General features: G+C 54.5%; 1 protein-coding gene across 1 annotated transcript in view; it reads left to right on the top strand.

Moving 5' to 3' along the window:
* FAT2 (FAT atypical cadherin 2) overlaps positions 1-17,747 on the top strand; it is a 116,411-nt gene that overhangs the window by 41,200 nt on the left and 57,464 nt on the right. The window lies entirely within an intron of this gene.

The raw sequence follows: 17,747 nt of genomic DNA, 5'->3' as shown, positions 1-17,747 counted from the left end.
TTTCAATGTAAAATGCACAATGTCCTCATTCATGTGCACAGCACTTTGACCATTACACATTGGTCAAATTGGCTGCTCTCTTCCAGTACAGCCATTTACACGACAAATTATTTAACAGAAATTAAGAGGAAGCGATAGTCATATTAAAAGAGGAGAAGGAATAAGCCCTGGAAAAGTGCATCCCAACACATTTTTTTTGTTTGCAGAACTTTAAATGGAAGAAATCATGTGGCTTACATTTGAAGCAGATCTTTTTACAGAAAAGGTTTATAATCACCCCAGATCTTGCAGATATTTTTTGTCGCTGGTAAAAGAAAGGCACAGCATTTTGAGCAACTTTTGATAAATCTGGGCACCATGTGACGCCTCCCTAAATACTATTACTGCGTCATATAAGCACTCCCCAAACCACAAACTGAAAAATTGCTCAACATGATTTTATTAGCTTCAATGTCGCCCCATGTTAGCACTTGATACATAGCTCCTATCTTTTTTTACTGAAGAATTTATTGCAGAGCAAAATAACTATTTAAAAATGTACTTCTGGCCGTGGCGTGTTCTTAGAACTCCAGGGTACAAGACTTGTGAGAACAGGTGACTATTCTTAATGGTACTTACTTTTTAGCGTGTGGGAAAAAGTATCCCTGGCACATGGTACATACTACGTCCGGTGATGTGATAAGCCGGTGTGATTTTGGCTGTATTCCCTTGGTGGGTTTGAGACGTTTTGCTAAGCCACGACTCCCCTACCATTATCTTATGTGGCCTCGTTACTTGTAAGTACACTTAGCAGGTTGGGTTTGTGTGCTGCAGACTGTAACCTTTACATATGGGGAACAAGACCCAGCCTGCCAGAGGTTTCTCCTTCTGACACAAATCCTGCAGGCTTTTGTTCCTAAGACTCACATTCTTGCTGACGAGTCAAAAGGATTACGCACATGACAAGTACCAAGAAGAGAAACGAGGAAAGGAGCAGGAGGCTTTTCACAAGAAAACACAGCAACGTGCAGGCCATCCAGCAGTACAAGAGTTAATTGTATTGGCAGTGGGAAAAGTCATTGTGATGAAGAAAAAAAAAACTCCAAAGCTGCATCAATTATCTTTGTGCTACCTTCTTCTTATGCGTTTTAGCAATTAAAATGACAGATGATACTGTATCTGAACTGCTTGAACAGCTATAGCAAAACAGAGGGTGTAGTCCTCAAGGACAAATAATTTATCGCCATGTATAGCAGAGGGGTTATTGGCCTCCATGTATTGTTACAACTTTTGTGCACTTGTAGCACATTTTTGACATTTGCAAGTGGGGGGAAAAGATGTGAAATGAAGAAACTGACCAATACTGATGTCCCCACACATATCTTGCGTAGAGAGCACATCTAACCCCACATTTTTTACGTTTTTGCTTTTTGCTTTACTGTCCAACAATCCCAAGCATTAGACTGCATAATTGCCACAACAGTTTGAGGCAGGGGTATCCAACTCCAGTTCTCAAGCTCCCCCCCCCCCCCCCAACAGGTCAGGTTTTCGGGATATGTCTGCTTCATCACGGGTGGCTCAATCAGTCCCTCAAAACCTGATCTGTTGGGGGGGCTCGGGGACTGGAGTTGATCGCCCCCTGGTTTGGGGTATGAAGGGGTAAATGCCAGTGTTTAGCGTGGTTGGGGGGTGGGTTACATTCAGGCAGCTTCCTGGACTTTCCCAATACTGCAATTTCTTTCTAGCACATATCAAGACATGAACAGAGATAGCAGAGAAACTGACAAAGAAACGGGATGGTCATAATCATTATAATTTCTTTATAAGGTGCCAAATAGTTTTGCAGCCCAGTGCTATGGGACTAAAAACCGCTAACATGCAGTAACAATACTGGCACATACTGATAGATACTGTATGCACGTCTATGCTTCCTGCCGTTTACAATCTGAAGTCAAACGAGTTTACAGGAGTAGCAGAGGGCAGAAAGAGAGACGAGATTGGCACTTTGGGCACTAAATGATGGTTTATTTGTTCGGTGAAGGAACATGTTTGAGGTTAGGCAACGCTATTGCCTGCACACAGTGCCTGCAATCCTGACACTCCTTCGGTTTGTATGGGACGGTAAATATTGTACCATGAAGGATTGGTTTTTAAGTTGGCAATGATGGCGCCTCCTGTGTAAAATAGGCTAAGCCCTGAGATTTCTGGCTCTCTTTCACACAGAGAACAGCACAACAACCTCTGGTGAAAGGTGCTGCTCAGTAAATAATACACAGCTGATCCTTGTGCCTGTCCCAACACGAGCGTGGATCTAACAATGCCGAGCAGCTATTCTCTGTTGCTGAAGGCAGAATGCGTCCCTCCCACACAGCTGTGTCCTTTCAAGGCTGTTTGCTGTATGAAGGCAAAAAAAGAAGAATTGTGTACATATCAGTTTTTGCAAAGGAATGTTTCTTCGCTGCCCAGTTCTTCAAAACGGCCAGCGTGAAAAGCAGGAAAGAGGGTTAAAAAGGGAACAGTGCTACCACAAGATGATTCAGGGTACATGATTTGGCAGAAAACAAGGCTTCCACCTTTGCAGTCTATCAATAAATGGGTGGTGAGTGTACTAGAGGCTTATTTGGTAAACAGAGAGACACACTGCATAGTGCCCCGGAGAGGCACACCGTACAACGCCTGTAGAGGCAAACGCACAGCCCCCAGAGAGGCACACCGCACAGCCCCCAGAGAGGCACACCGCACAGCCCCAGAGAGGCACACCGCACAGCCCCCAGAGAGGCACACCGCACAGCCCCCAGAGAGGCACACCGCACAGCCCCCCAGAGAGGCACACCGCAGAGCCCCCAGAAAGGCACACCGCACAGCCCCCAGAGAGGCACACCGCACAGCCCCCAGAGAGGCACACCGCACAGCCCCAGAGAGGCACACCACACAGCCCCCAGAGAGGCACACCACACAGCCCCCAGAGAGGCACACCACACAGCCCCCAGAGAGGCACACCACACAGCCCCCAGAGAGGCACACCGCACAGCCCCCAGAGAGGCACACCGCACAGCCCCCAGAGAGGCACACCGCACAGGCCCCAGAGAGGCACACCGCACAGCCCCCAGAGAGGCACACCGCACAGCCCCCAGAGAGGCACACCGCACAGCTCCCAGAGAGGCACACCACACAGCCCCCAGAGAGGCACACCGCACAGCCCCCAGAGAGGCACACCGCAAAGCCCCCAGAGAGGAACACCGCACAGCCCCCCAGAGAGGCACACCACACAGCCCCCAGAAAGGCACACCGCACAGCCCGCAGAGAGGCACACTGCACAGCCCCAGAGAGGCACACCGCACAGCCCACAGAGAGGCATACCGCACAGCCCCAGAGAGGCACACCACACAGCCCCCCAGAGAGGCACACCGCACAGCCCCCAGAAAGGCATACCGCACAGCCCCAGAGAGGCACACCGCACAGCCCCCAGAGAGGCACACCGCACAGCTCCCAGAGAGGCACACCGCACAGCCCCCAGAGAGGCACACCGCACAGCCCCCAGAGAGGCACACCGCACAGCCCCAGAGAGGCACACCGCACAGCCCCCCAGAGAGGCACACCGCACGGGCCCCAGAGAGGCACACCGCACGGCCCCCAGAGAGGCACACCGCACAGCCCCAGAGAGGCACACCGCACAGCCCCAGAGAGGCACACCGCACAGCCCCATAGAGGCACACCGCACAGGCCACAGAGAGGCACACCGCACAGCCCCCCAGAGAGGCACACCGCACAGGCCCAGAGAAGCACACCGCACAGCCCCCCAGAGAGGCACACCGCACAGCCCCCAGAGAGGCACACCGCACAGCCCCAGAGAGGCACACCGCACAGGCCCCAGAGAGGCACACCGCACAGCCCCCAGAGAGGCACACCGCACAGGCCCCAGAGAGGCACACCGCACAGGCCCCAGAGAGGCACACCGCACAGCCCCCAGAGAGGCACACCGCACAGCCCCCAGAGAGGCACACCGCACAGCCCCAGAGAGGCACACCGCACAGTGCCCAGAGAGGCACACCGCACGGCCCCAGAGAGGCACACCGCACAGACCCCAGAGAGGCACACCGCACGGCCCCCAGAGAGGCACACCGCACAGGCCCAGAGAGGCACACCGCACGGCCCCCAGAGAGGCACACCGCACGGGCCCCAGAGAGGCACACCGCACAGGCCCAGAGAGGCACACCGCACAACCCCCAGAGAGGCACACCGCACAGGCCCAGAGAGGCACACCGCACGGCTCCCAGAGAGGCACACCGCACGGGCCCCAGAGAGGCACACCGCACAGGCCACAGAAAGGCACACCGCACAGCCCCATAGAGGCACACCGCACAGCCCCCAGAGAGGCACACCGCACAGCCCCAGAGAGGCACACCGCACAGCCCCCAGAGAGGCACACCGCAAAGCCCCCAGAGAGGCACACCACACAGCCCCCAGAGAGGCACACCGCACAGCCCCCAGAGAAGCACACCGCACAGCCCCCAGAGAGGCACACCGCACAGGCCCAGAGAGGCACACCGCACAGCCCCCAGAGAGGCACACCGCACAGGCCCCAGAGAGGCACACCGAACAGGCCCAGAGAGGCACACCGCACAGGCCCAGAGAGGCACACCGCAGAGGCCCAGAGAGGCACACCGCACAGGCCCAGAGAGGCACACCGCACAGCCTCAGAGAGGCACACCGCACAGCCCCCAGAGAGGCACACCGCAAAGCCCCAGAGAGGCACACCGCACAGCCCCAGAGAGGCACACCGCACAGCCCCCCAGAGAGACACACCGCACAGCCCCCAGAGAGGCACACCGCACAGCCCCAGAGAGGCACACCACACAGCCCCCAGAGAGGCACACCACACAGCCCCCAGAGAGGCACACCGCACAGCCCCAGAGAGGCACACCGCACAGCCCCAGAGAGGCACACCGCACAGCCCCCAAAGAGGCACACCGCACAGCCCCAGAGAGGCACACCGCACAGCCCCAGAGAGGCACACCGCACAGCCCCCAGAGAGGCACACCGCACAGCCCCCAGAGAGGCACACCGCACAGCCCCAGAGAGGCACACCGCACAGCCCCCAGAGAGGCACACCGCACAGCCCCCAGAGAGGCACAACGCACAGCCCCCCAGAGAGGCACACCGCACAGCCCCAGAGAGGCACACCACACAGCCCCCAGAGAGGCACACCGCACAGCCCCCAGAGAGGCACACCGCACGGCCCCAGAGAGGCACACCGCACAGGCCCAGAGAGGCACACCGCACAGCCCTCAGAGAGGCACACCGCACAGCCCCAGAGAGGCACACCGCACAGCCCCAGAGAGGCACACCGCACAGTGCCCAGAGAGGCACACCGCACAGCCCCAGAGAGGCACACCGCACAGGCCCAGAGAGGCACACCGCACAGCCCCAGAGAGGCACACCGCACAGCCCCAGAGAGGCACACCGCAAAGCCCCCAGAGAGGCACACCGCACAGCCCCCAGAGAGGCACACCGCACAGCCTCCCAGAGAGGCACACCGCACAGCCCCAGAGAGGCACACCGCACAGCCCCAGAGAGGCACACCGCACAGCCCCAGAGAGGCACACCGCACAGCCCCCAGAGAGGCACACCGCACAGCCCCCAGAGAGGCACACCGCACAGGCCCAGAGAGGCACACCGCACAGCCCCCAGAGAGGCACACCGCACAGCCCCCAGAGAGGCACACCGCACAGCCCCCAGAGAGGCACACCGCACAGCCCCCAGAGAGGCAACCACACAGCCCCCAGAGAGGCACACCGCACAGCCCCCAGAGAGGCACACCGCACAGCCCCAGAGAGGCACACCGCACAGCCCCAGAGAGGCACACCGCACAGCCCCAGAGAGGCACACCACACAGTCCCCAGAGAGGCACACCGCACAGCCCCCAGAGAGGCACACCGCACAGCCCCCAGAGAGGCACACCGCACAGCCCCAGAGAGGCACACCGCACAGCCCCAGAGAGGCACACCGCACAGGCCCAGAGAGGCACACCGCACAGCCCCAGAGAGGCACACCGCACAGGCCCCAGAGAGGCACACCGCACAGCCTCCCAGAGAGGCACACCGCACAGCCCCAGAGAGGCACACCGCACAGCCCCCAGAGAGGCACACCGCACAGCCCCCAGAGAGGCACACCGCACAGCCCCAGAGAGGCACACCGCACAGCCCCAGAGAGGCACACCGCACAGGCCCAGAGAGGAACACCGCACAGCCCCCAGAGAGGCACACCGCACAGCCCCCAGAGAGGCACACCGCACAGCCCCCAGAGAGGCACACCGCACAGCCCCCAGAGAGGCACACCGCACAGCCCCCAGAGAGGCAACCACACAGCCCCCAGAGAGGCACACCGCACAGCCCCCAGAGAGGCACACCGCACAGCCCCAGAAAGGCAACCACACAGTCCCCAGAGAGGCACACCGCACAGCCCCCAGAGAGGCACACCGCACAGCCCCAGAGAGGCACACCACACAGTCCCCAGAGAGGCACACCGCACAGCCCCCAGAGAGGCACACCGCACAGCCCCCAGAGAGGCACACCGCACAGCCCCAGAGAGGCACACCGCACAGCCCCAGAGAGGCACACCGCACAGGCCCAGAGAGGCACACCGCACAGCCCCAGAGAGGCACACCGCACAGGCCCAGAGAGGCACACCGCACAGGCCCAGAGAGGCACACCGCACAGCCCCCAGAGAGGCACACCACACAGCCCCCAGAGAGGCACACCGCACAGCCCCCAGAGAGGCACACCACACAGCCCCCAAAGAGGCACACCGCACAGCCCCAGAGAGGCACACCGCACAGCCCCAGAGAGGCACACCGCACAGCCCCCAGAGAGGCACACCGCACAGCCCCCCAGAGAGGCACACCGCACAGCCCCAGAGAGGCACACCGCACAGCCCCCAGAGAGGCACACCGCACAGCCCCCAGAGAGGCACACCGCACAGCCCCAGAGAGGCACACCGCACAGCCCCAGAGAGGCACACCGCACAGCCCCCAGAGAGGCACACCGCACAGCCCCCCAGAGAGGCACACCGCACAGCCCCCAGAGAGGCACACCGCACAGCCCCAGAGAGGCACACCGCACAGCCCCCAGAGAGGCACACCGCACAGCCCCAGAGAGGCACACCGCACAGCCCCCAGAGAGGCACACCGCACAGCCCCAGAGAGGCACACCGCACAGCCCCCAGAGAGGCACACCGCACAGCCCCCAGAGAGGCACACCGCACAGCCCCCAGAGAGGCACACCGCACAGCCCCCAGAGAGGCACACCGCACAGCCCTCAGAGAGGCACACCGCACAGGCCCCAGAGAATCACACCGCACAGCCCCCAGAGAGGCACACCGCACAGCCCTCAGAGAGGCACACCGCACAGCCCCAGAGAGGCACACCGCACAGCCCCCAGAGAGGCACACCGCACAGCCCCCAGAGAGGCACACCGCACAGCCCTCAGAGAGGCACACCGCACAGCCCCCAGAGAGGCACACCGCACAGCCCCAGAGAGGCACACCGCACAGCCCCCCAGAGAGGCACACCGCAAAGCCCCCAGAGAGGCACACCGCACAGCCCCCAGAAGGGGCACACCTCACAGTGCCCAGAGAGGCACACCGCACAGCCCCCAGAAGGGGCACACCTCACAGTGCCCAGAGAGGCACAGCGCACAGCTCCGGGAGGGGCACACCTCACAGTGCCCAGAGAGGCACACTGCACAGCTCCGGGAGGGGCACACCTCACAGCACTGGGAGAGACACACCTCACAGCACTGGGAGAGGCACATCGCATAGCGCCCAGAGAGGCACATCGCATAGCGCTGGGAGATGCACAAAGCACAGTACCGGGAGAGGCACATCTCACAGTACCGTGAGAGGCAAACCTTACAGCGCCGGGAGAGGCACATCTCATAGGGCCGGGAGAGGCACATCTCACAGGGCTGGGAGAGGCACATCGCATAGCGCCGGGAGATGCACACCACACAGCACCGGGAGAGGCACACCTCACACTACCGGGAGAGGCACACCTCACACTACCGGGAGAGGCACACCTCCTAAAGGCCAGGAGTGGCTCACCTCATAGGGCCAGGAGAGGCACATCGCATAGCGCCAGGAGATGCACACCTCACAGTGCTGGGAGAGGCACACCTCACAGCGCCGGGAGAGGCACACCTCACAGTGCCGAGAGAGACAAACTTCACAGCACCGGGAGAGATACTCCTCACAGCCCTGGGAGAGGCACAACTCACAGTGCCGGGAGAGGTACTCCTCACAGCCCTGGGAGAGGCACAACTCACAGTGCCGGGAGAGGCACATCCCATAGCCCCGGGAGAGGCACACCACATAGCGCCCAGAGAGGCACACCTCACAGCACCGGGAGAGGCACACCTCACAGCGCCGGGAGAGGCACACCTCACAGGGCTGGGAGAGGCACATCTCACAGCGCCAGGAGAGGCACATCTCACAGTGCGGGGAGAGGCACACCTCACAGCGCCCAGAGAGACACATTGCATAGTGCCGGGAGAGGTACAAATCACAGTGCCAGTAGAGGCACACCTCACAGAGCCGGGAGAGGCACACCTCACAGTACTGGGAGAGGCACACCTCACAGTGCCGGGAGAGGCACACCTCAAAGTGCCGGGAGAGGCACACCTCACAGCGCCGGGAGAGGCACATCTCACAGCGCCGGGAGAGGCACACCTCACAGTGCTGGGAGAGGCACACCTCACAGCGCCGGGAGAGTCACACCTCACAGTGCTGGGAGAGGCACACCTCACAGTGCCGGGAGGGGCACACCTCACAGTGCCGGGAGAGGCACACCTCACAGTGCTGGGAGAGGCACACCTCACAGCGCCGGGAGAGGCACACCTCACAGTGCCGGGAGGGGCACACCTCACAGTGCCGGGAGAGGCACACCTCACAGTGCTGGGAGAGGCACACCTCACAGCGCCGGGAGAGGCACACCTCACAGTGCTGGGAGAGGCACACCTCACAGCGCCGGGAGAGGCACACCTCACAGCGCCGGGAGAGGCACACCTCACAGCGCCGGGAGAGGCACACCTCACAGTGCCGGGAGGGGCACACCTCACAGTGCCGGGAGAGGCACACCTCAAAGCGCCGGGAGAGGCACACCTCACAGCGCCGGGAGAGGCACATCTCACAGCGCCGGGAGAGGCACACCTCACAGTGCTGGGAGAGGCACACCTCACAGCGCCGGGAGAGGCACACCTCACAGTGCTGGGAGAGGCACACCTCACAGCGCCGGGAGAGGCACACCTCACAGTGCTGGGAGAGGCACACCTCACAGTGCCGGGAGGGGCACACCTCACAGTGCTGGGAGAGGCACACCTCACAGTGCTGGGAGAGGCACACCTCACAGCGCCGGGAGAGGCACACCTCACAGTGCCGGGAGGGGCACACCTCACAGTGCCGGGAGATGCACCTCAAAGCGCCGGGAGAGGCACACCTCACAGCGCCGGGAGAGGCACACCTCACAGAGCCCAGAGAGGCACACTTCACAGCACCGGGAGAGGCACCTCACAGTGCCGGGAGAGGCACACCTCACAGCGCCGGGAGAGGCACACCTCACAGTGCCAGGAGAGGCACACCACACAGCGCCGGGAGAGGCACACCTCACAACGCCGGGAGAGGCACACCTCACAACGCCGGGAGAGGCACACCTCACAGCGCTGGGAGAGACACACAACACAGTGCCAGGAGATGTCTGTGCACTTTCACTTACCTTACCTAGAAAAACAGATCTGTTACCCCCTGTTGGCAGCACTGCTAAGCAGGCAGATTTACCAAATAAATATTTTTTATATGATAAATCTGGGGCTTTTTTTCTGCACCTGTTTTTCAGAATTATGGCCTAGATTTACAATACTGTATAATTCCTATAATTAAGTTACTTAATGACTATCCCAACTGATTTTAATTATTTCCCACAGTGCTTAGTTGACATTTAATAAAAAGCTGCACAACTATTTTATCTAACCTCTAGTCTTCTCAAGACAAACTGCTGAATATTTTTTTAAGATTAACGAGCAAATGCATTCATTTAACGAGCAGCCATACAAGGGACCCGTTTATTCTTTGTAATAGTTATGAAGGGGTCCCTGGCAGGGGATGGTATGGGGGGGCGGTGGGGGGTTACCATCAGAGTTAAGTATTTTGGGGAAGCCAGGGTGTCACTGAAACTGAAATTAACTTGTTTCAGCTCCAGAGACCCTCTGCTTCCCACCTATCTAAAACAAAAACACTGCTTGAAATAGCTGGGGCTGCATAATACATTAGATGTATAGGAGAGGCTAGCTAAATTAGATTTATTTACATTAGAAAAGAGGCATCTAAGAGGGGGTATGATAACTATATACAAATATATCCGGGGACAGTACAAGGAGCTTTCAAAAGAACTATTCATCCCAAGGGCAGCACAAAGGACTCAGGGCCATCCCTTTAGGTTGGAGGAAAGTAGATTTCACCAGCAACAAAAGAAAGGGTTCTTTACAGTAAGGGCAGTTAAAATGTGGAATTCATTACCCATGGAGACTGTGATGGCAGATACAATAGATTTGTTCAAAAAAAGGTTGGCCATCTTTTTAGAAAGGAAAGGTATACAGGGATATACCAAATAAGTAAATATGGGAAGGATGTTGATCCAGGGAGTAATCCGATTGCCAATTCATGGAGTCAGGAAGGAATTAATTTTTCCCCTTATGAGATATCATTGGATGATATAACACTGGGGTTTTTTGTTTGCCTTCCTCTGGATCAATATGTAACTGTAAGAGATGTGTGCAGAGGTACGCAATTGAGACTGGTTTTAAGGTGAAATTAAATAAGGCTTTATTGCGCCTGTTGCTTTAAACACAGCAAACCTGTGAAAATCCACAAACAAAATCTGTTCCACGTTGGAGTATATTTATACTTGTAGTCCAGCGATTCACCAGCCCAAATCATAGAGACATTTAGATATATATATACTGCTGCGGCCAAGTTTATTCGAGCATTTGCCCGTTCTTGGCCGCAGCAGTAGCCTGGCACGCGCCCGAGAGTGACGGGCGCGCGCCGAAGCAGCGGAAGAGCGCCCTCCGATCGGGGCGCTCTCCCTACCGCTGCTGGGTCCGCCGGGTCCCCCGGAACCCCCTGCCGCTGTCCCGCGATCGCGGGACACCAGGGCTCCCTCGGGGAGCCCCTGGACGCGCGTGCAGGGGGCGCACGCTCCCGAAGACGCATGACCGCGCGTCTATGACGCGCGGCACGCCGAGGGGCGGCCACTAGCAAGCCGGGAAATCTCCCGGCTTGCGGATCTGGCCGCAGAGTAATAAAGCGTGTCGGTAGTGTATAGACAGACATAGATAATCAGTCTTATAAGAAAAGTCTTATCTGTCTCGTAGTTGTAGGGGGAAGGCTTCTCTCTTTCCTGGGTTGCTGCCTTTTCCTCAGGTTATCTCAGCATTCAGGTGTAGAAGTCTTGTGAGCTCCAGACATCTGTGATACCTCTATCAGTCTCATCTGTGAGACTCAGGAACCTCTGCTCTGTCTGTTTCCTTGGTCAGCCCAGTTGTGGACTAAGGAATCTCTCTTCCTGTCTCAAAGGCAGGCTTTTCTAACCAACCTCTAATCAGCCAGGTGGTGTTGGTTAATTGACTACCAGCAGTTAACCACCACACTGCTGGATTAGAGGCACCTTTTTGAACAGGGACAAATCCCCTGTTACAGTAAGTATAAATATAGGATAAATTATCTGTTGTCTAAATTTAGCATAGGTTGAACTTGATGGGCGTATGTCTTTTTTCAACCTCATCTACTATGTAACTATGTTCACTTTGTAACCACAGGTCATTCCAAGTTCCATTTTTGCAATCAAAATAGCTTAGCCCTGCAGATGTTAATCAATCTTAAGTAGACCCCCACCCCTCCACACAAATGCTGTAAAATGAGGGGATGTACTGATGTAACATCATTTAGATTGTAAGCTCTTTGGGGCAGGGACTCCTTTTCATAATGTCTACTTTTATGTTAAAGCACTTATTCCTATTACGTGTTATATTATTGTGTCCCGTGTATTACTGCTCTGAAGCGCTATGAACATAGATGGCTCTATATAAATAAAGATATACATACTGTGACAGAAACCAGGGGATGGTAATAAATTCCGTATATAGGGCTCCCAGGATACTAAACAGTTTCTATCCTGTTTGGCCTGGGAGTGCAGCCTTATAATACATACACTCCATCCCACAGTTTGGCAAGCGCTGGAACTGAGGGATGAGAGATCCAGACCAGAGTTTGTCTGCTGCCTGATTTCTGTCACCTGTCATGCTAATTAGGAATCAGGTATGTAAGACTGTTTTCCTGTTTGCTCTGGTCTCTCCACAAGAGCCAGGAGGCTGGAAGGCTGCTGAACTACAGAGGGGAGAAGCCTCTTCCCCTAACAGGTTCAATCTTTCTGTTCATTTGTATAAGACTGCAAAAGTACCTTGTTTTGTTGTTGGGAGTGGAAAAGCCACTTCCAACCCTGAGTCAGGGATATCTAAGTTAAGTTATCGCTCAGATGAGCAGCTTTTGTTTTGATCTGTTTTCTGTTGTATGCACTGTGGCAGTCTCAGTGCCTGGGACTGAATAAACCAGGCATAGCCTGTTTAAAGGAACAGTACGTGACGCCTCATCATTTAACCTACCCTAAAAGACCGTGTTCTAAACAGTCCCGGACAAACGACGGAGCCCCGGAGTAAGCCGTTTGTCACATATGGTGGAGAATGCGGGCAGAGCACTAGGGGGTCTGCGGGTTGAAGAACTTTGAAAGGAAAAAAAAAAAAAAAAAAGTTTTTTCATCCTCTGCAAACAAGATGGAAGACGTGGTGGGTGCGCTGGTACGCAATGTCGCTGCCCAGAAAGACGTGAATGAAACCCAGCAACAGCTGTTAATAGCCCAGCAAGAAACTAATGCAAACCAGCAGCAGACGAATGCAGCCCAGCAACAGCTGCTAATAGCCCAGCAAGAGATTAATGCAAACCAGCAACAGGCGAATGCAAACCAGCAACAGGCGAATGCAAACCAGCAACTGACGAATGAAGCCCTGCAAAACGCGAATGCAAACCAGCAAGAGACAAACCGCTTGCTGAGAGAGGAGCAACAGCGGTTCGCTCAGGGCTTACAGCAGGAACTCGAGATCCTGAGGGGGACTATCAGTAACCTTCCACTGGCAGTGGCAGCCCCAGTTCCGAAAATGACCAGGGCAAGCCACTACCTTCAGAAGATGGGACCCTCGGATGATGTGGAAGCCTATCTTCTCACGTTTGAACGCACGGCACAGAGAGAGGGATGGCCAGAAGCTGAGTGGGCTGGTCTAATCGCACCCTTCCTAAGCGGCGAACCCCAGAAGGCTTACTTTGATCTAGAGCCAGCCGAAGCTAACGTCTATGCAAAATTGAAGTTCGAGATCCTCGCCCGCCTCGGCGTAACCACGGCTGTTCGCGCCCAAAGGTTTCACGCATGGTCCTTCACGATGGATAAGGCCACCCGAAGCCAGATGTATGACCTCATCCACCTCGCCCGGAAGTGGCTACAACCCGAGATCAACTCAGCCAGCCACATCGTGGAACGGTTGGTCATGGACCAGTTCTTGAGGAAACTTCCCTCTGCCTTACGCCGTTGGGTCAGTCGGAGTGACCCCCACAATGCGGATGAGCTTGTGGCCCTCGTAGAAAGGTACAATGCAGCAGAAGGGCACCCGCAACCCACAGTCGTGGAGCAACCCCACTACCCGAGGTTCCAGGACTCTTCCAGAGACGGTAAAAGGGTACCGGGGTTAAGGGGCGCTGAAGAGCGGCGACCACCTTCACGCAGTACCAGCAACAGTGGTTCGCACACTAAGGGCAATAGCCAACATGGGGAGCCGGGAAAAGGCTCTAAGTGGGACACAGACTATGTACCTAAATGTGTAAATTGTCATGAGAGGGGCCACACAGCAAAAATCTGCCCACTAAATGATGAGCCCATGCAATGCAACAGCGTGGAACCTTATTCGCTGTTGTCCCAATGTATGGGCCCTAGCCCAGAGGACCCCTTGAATAACCATCTGTGGGCATTTGTAAAGGTTAATGGTAAGAGGGTTCGGGCACTTCTTGACTCTGGGAGCATGGTCACACTAGTGTCCGAATACCTCTTGCCCATTAAGAAGAAACAGGGAAACAGTTCACAAAGAGTGGCAATTTGTTGTATACATGGGGATAATCATGAATATTCCACTGTTGATGTTTTTTTTGAAACAGAGTTTGGTTCTTTAGATTTCAAGGTGGGTATTGTACCCAAACTGGCACATGATGTGTTAATAGGGACCGACTTTCCCCATTTTCTAAAAATGTGGTCCCCCGCTCTGAATAGCGCCCAGAGTTCAATAGCGGACCATAACGAAGTATTAGAAGAAACAAATCCTTTCCCTTTTTCAGAAATGGAGGTTGACGAGGGCCCAAATAAGAAGGGGGAAAAGGAGGAGTGCTGTAAAATTCCCTTCCCCATCACTACTTTGGTAGGGAATACCCCAAATCAAGATGTTGAGCAGACACTTACCACCCCAGAACCGGATAAGACCCTCGCTGACCTAGAGGTCAGTCCTGGGAGTTTTAAGAAGGCCCAGTGGGAGGACCCCACATTAGCGGTAGCAAGGGGAAATATACGGGACCAGAATAGTACTCCTGGCCAACCAGATAGGTCACTTGCTTACCCCTACTTCGAGGTAGAGAACGACCTAGTATATCGGGTTGATAAAAGGAAATCAGTTACAACTAAACAATTGTTGGTACCACGGACATTCCGTAACGTAGTATTACACCTCGCACATAGTCATCCATTGGGGGGACACCTAGGGGTGGAAAAGACAAAAGAAAAGGTTCTCCGAAGCTTCTATTGGCCTGGGGTTCTGGCAGAAATTACGAATTATTGTTCCTCATGCCCAGAATGTCAGATCACCGCCCCGTTCAAGGCGTACCGCAGCCCATTGTTACCCCTTCCCATAATAGAGGTACCATTTGACCGGATTGCTATGGATCTAGTAGGACCCCTAATAAAGTCTGCTAGGGGACATCAGCATATATTGGTAATATTAGATTATGCCACCCGATATCCGGAGGCAGTTCCCCTACGTAGCACGTCTGCTAAAAACATAGCAAAAGAGTTAGTAGTTCTGTTTTCCCGGGTCGGGATTCCTAAAGAGATTCTATCTGACCAGGGAACACCATTTATGTCCCAAGTAACAAAAGAGCTATGTAAACTCCTAAAAATCAAGCATCTCAGAACCTCAGTCTATCATCCACAAACAGATGGTTTAGTGGAAAGGTTCAATAAAACCTTAAAGAGCATGTTACGGCGGGCGGTTGATAAAGATGGGAAAAACTGGGATTGTTTGTTACCGTACCTGTTATTTGCCATTAGGGAAGTTCCCCAATCATCCACAGGCTTCTCCCCGTTTGAACTATTGTATGGCCGACACCCAAGGGGCTTACTGGATATAGCCAAAGAGACTTGGGAACACGAGGTTACCCCTTACAGAAGTGTAATAGAGCATGTTGCCCAGATGCAGGACCGCATTGCTGCAGTCCTACCCATAGTGAGGGAACACATGGAGAAAGCTCAAGAAGCACAGAGGAATACGTATAATAAGGGTGCTAGGGTCAGAATTTTTTTTCCAGGTGATAGGGTACTAGTTCTGGTTCCCACCGTGGAGAGTAAATTCCTTGCTAAATGGCATGGGCCATATGAGGTCTTGGAAAGAGTGGGAGAAGTAAATTATAAGGTAAGACAGCCAGGTAGGAGGAAACCTGAGCAAATTTACCATATAAACCTACTCAAGCCCTGGAAAGATAGAGAAGTCTTGTTAACCCTAGTACCCCCAGGTCCGTCAGAGAATCAAGAAACTGACCCAGAGGTTAGCATAGCTGAAACCCTGTCTGTTCATCAGAAACGAGAGGTTCAGAATTTAGTGAGAAGAAACAAAGAAATCTTCTCTATACGGCCAGGTAGAACTAGCGTAATTGAACATGACCTAGTCTCTGAACCGGGGGTCCGAGTTAACCTTAAACCGTACCGAATCCCAGAGGCCAAAAGAAAGGCTATAAGTTTAGAGGTTAAAAAAATGCTAAAACTAGGTGTAATTGAGGAATCCCAAAGTGGGTGGAACAGCCCTATAGTCTTAGTCCCAAAGCCAGATGGTACAACAAGGTTTTGTAATGACTACCGGAAACTAAACGCGGTGTCAAAATTTGATACTTATCCTATGCCCAGGGTAGATGAACTTGTAGAGAGACTGGGCAAAGCCCGATATCTCACAACCCTAGACCTAACAAAAGGGTACTGGCAGGTTCCCCTCACAGAAAGGGCAAAAGAAAAGACAGCCTTCTCAACCCCAGACGGCCTCTTTCAGTATAAGGTGTTGCCTTTTGGCTTACATGGAGCTCCCGCCACATTCCAAAGAATGATGGATAAAATTTTAAAACACATGCTCGGTATGCTGCCGCCTACCTGGATGATGTGGTAATCCATAGTGAAGATTGGCAATCCCACCTTCCAAAGGTCCAAGCTGTGCTTGACGCAGTCCGGTCTGCTGGACTAACTGCTAACCCCGCTAAATGCACTATTGGTCTGGAGGAGGCCAAGTATCTGGGATATTCTATTGGCAGAGGTTTACTCAAACCCCAAACACTCAAAGTGGAGGCGATACAAAATTGGCCAAGGCCAGTTACAAAAAAACAAGTAAGGACCTTTTTGGGGTTAATTGGGTACTATAGAAGGTTTATTCCCAATTTTGCAACTAAGGCAACCCCACTAACTGACCTCACAAAAGCAAGAGGACCACTAATGGTAAAGTGGTCCCCCGAAACCGAACAAGCCTTTAGAAGCCTGAAAGAAGCTCTCTGTGCCCAACCAGTGTTGGTCACACCTGACTTCTCCAAAGAGTTCGTAGTCCAAACCGACGCATCTGAGGTAGGGCTGGGGGCGGTACTCTCCCAGGAGTCTCAAGGTGAGGAGCACCCCATCCTTTATTTAAGTAGGAAACTAAATCCCCAGGAGAAAAATTACTCCATAGTAGAGAAAGAGTGTCTCGCAATAAAGTGGGCTGTAGAGACGCTCAAATACTACCTGTTGGGGAGAAAATTCCGGTTGGTCACAGATCATGCACCCCTTACCTGGATGTGTCAAAACGGGGAAAAGAATGCTAGAGTGACCAGGTGGTTCCTAAGCCTACAACCCTTTAAATTTTCTGTGGAACACAGGTCAGGGCACAAACATGGCAATGCTGACGGGTTGTCAAGGATGCACTCCCTAATATCCATGGTCGCTCATCCCTCGAGGTCTGAGCTGGGGGGGAGGATATGTGACAGAAACCAGGGGATGGTAATAAATTCCGTATATAGGGCTCCCAGGATACTAAACAGTTTCTATCCTGTTTGGCCTGGGAGTGCAGCCTTATAATACATACACTCCATCCCACAGTTTGGCAAGCGCTGGAACTGAGGGATGAGAGATCCAGACCAGAGTTTGTCTGCTGCCTGATTTCTGTCACCTGTCATGCTAATTAGGAATCAGGTATGTAAGACTGTTTTCCTGTTTGCTCTGGTCTCTCCACAAGAGCCAGGAGGCTGGAAGGCTGCTGAACTACAGAGGGGAGAAGCCTCTTCCCCTAACAGGTTCAATCTTTCTGTTCATTTGTATAAGACTGCAAAAGTACCTTGTTTTGTTG

This window comes from Ascaphus truei, chromosome 5 (assembly GCF_040206685.1).
Source record: "Ascaphus truei isolate aAscTru1 chromosome 5, aAscTru1.hap1, whole genome shotgun sequence".
Classification (NCBI taxonomy): Eukaryota; Metazoa; Chordata; class Amphibia; order Anura; family Ascaphidae; genus Ascaphus; species Ascaphus truei.
Note: the sequence above shows the minus strand (reverse complement) of the source record. Positions and strands in the feature narration are given on the sequence as shown.